We start from the raw sequence: 2,155 nt of genomic DNA on the forward strand, positions 1-2,155 counted from the left end.
GGCGCCGAGCCGAGCCTGATCATTCTAGTATGTTTCTCTGGTCAACTCACTGTCCCATTCTCCAAAATATTTACTTCAGACGTTTTTCACTTGCCTCAAACTTCTGATTTACCCTCTTCCTTCTTTTCAAGATAATGTCAGCCATCGCTTAACATACTACATAGCAAGTGGAAACCTTCAGATGGAAACTCCATTAGCTCTTTTCCAAGAAGCTTAACTGTCTTTTTCTCCCATTGCAGTTTTCCATGTCCTGCAGTAAAGAGCACCAGAAACACACCTGTCATGAAATAAGTTGGGGTCAGTACTTGTGGCAACGAGGGGAAGCTCATAGATAAGGGACTGTGGGGCATACATCAGTAAAAGGGTATTAAGACTTTTTAGGATTTGGGCTTTGGCCGGATGATGAAAAGGTCCAACAAAGCAAGCAGGGATTTGCTCTGGACCGAGTGCCTATAGGAGGTGGGGACATCATTATGTGCCCACCTATCTATCATATGTGCCCAGTACTTTTTTCTAGGCAGGGGTTTGGCTAGGGTAGGGCTAAGTGTATAAAGAAGCCACACTCACAGGAGGGAGGGATATTTGGCATTTTTGTGGGTGGCATAGTGACCTTGTTTTTGTCTGTTGTTAGAGGAAATTACGAAGTGATCTTGTTTCATCTCATATCATCACTGTTGCAGAGGGCCCTGTAAGCTGATGTTCTGTGAGATTGTTCCTGTCCAACAGAACAACGTAGCCTTTCTGGGTGCACCAGCCAGCTTCCGACAGCATTAAGACCTGGCTTCTGGTAGCAGGCCAGCTCCTAGAGGTCAGAGCTGCTTTTCTCTGCATGAGCAGAGGCATGGAGACTGATGCATAATGATATGTAGGGGAGACTTGAGGTAGCATGTGGAGTGGGTGGCAGGAGGGCATTCCCAGAGGTTGTGAAACAATGAATTATGGAAGGTCTGAGGAGTGTGGGTTTCATGCTGAAGGATTTTAAGTGAGGGAGCTGACATACTGAGTTTGTATTTTAGAAAAATCACAGCTGTATGAGAGATGAGTCCGTGATAAAGCGGATGTCTCCTCTTTCCCAGGGCCACAGCTTGTCCTCAGGCTTTACTCACTCCCAGGCTCTATTGCAACACTTCCTGATTGTTCTACCTGCTGGCCAGGTGATGTGCAGAATCGTCAATCTTACCCTGTCACTTAAAACCTTCCAGTTCCCCCACAGCTTCCAGGTAAAAATCTGCACTTGGTTGTATGACATACTGTACCAGCCTGGGATCTGACTGCCAACTGTGAATCTCCACTCAGATGTCTCAGGATTATCTCAGATTCACTATTTCTAAAAATGTGCTCAAGATCACCTTGCTGTGCTCTCCTCCTGGCCTCCCCCCACCCCCTGTGAATGGTGCCATTGTTCATTGGGTTCACAGGTACAAGAATGACATCAGCTTGAAACTGCCCTTTACTTACCCCTATGTGATCAATCAGGCAGAACTGTCGATTTTATCTACTAAGTATTGCTGGAATTTACTGCCTTTCTCCACTGGTTCTGTCTTCTCAGTCCAAGCCGAGGTCATGTGTGATCTGATCTACTGGCCCTGGTCTGTCAGCTGGGCTCCCCATTCACTCTTACCTCTCCCAGATTCCCTCTGACCCTGGAGCCAGAGGTTTGTAAATGGCTTGTTGGATCCTGTCATTCCCTAATGGCTTTCTGAGGTTCCTTCCATGGTCTCCAGGGCCCTGTCTTCCCTGTCCTATTTCCCAGCTTACTGTATACTGCTCTTCCCTCCCCTGGGTCATTCTTTCAGTTCCTGACCAGCGCCCTGTCCTGCCTTTCTCGGGGCCTTTGAACATGCTGTTCCCTCTACCTGGAATGCTTCCTCCCACCCTCCCTTGCCTAATTAGTTCCACACCATCTCTCAGATTAAGGCATTGCTTAACATTCCTGACTGAGTTCCTGTTCACTTCATGGCAGCACCAGTACTAGACAATGTGGAAAGAACAGGTAGAGCTCTTGAAGGGCGTTGATTCTAGTGGGGGAAGCAGCTAGCAAATGAACCAAACATCTGGGCACATCAGATGATGATCTGTCATTTGAGATGGGGTGGCCAGGGAGGGCCTCACTGAGGAAGCCAGTGCAGAGGAATGACTTTCAGGGGCTAGAGAG

Source organism: Otolemur garnettii, unplaced genomic scaffold (genome assembly GCF_000181295.1).
Source record: "Otolemur garnettii isolate 467f Iridium unplaced genomic scaffold, OtoGar3 scaffold00096, whole genome shotgun sequence".
NCBI lineage: Eukaryota > Metazoa > Chordata > Mammalia > Primates > Galagidae > Otolemur > Otolemur garnettii.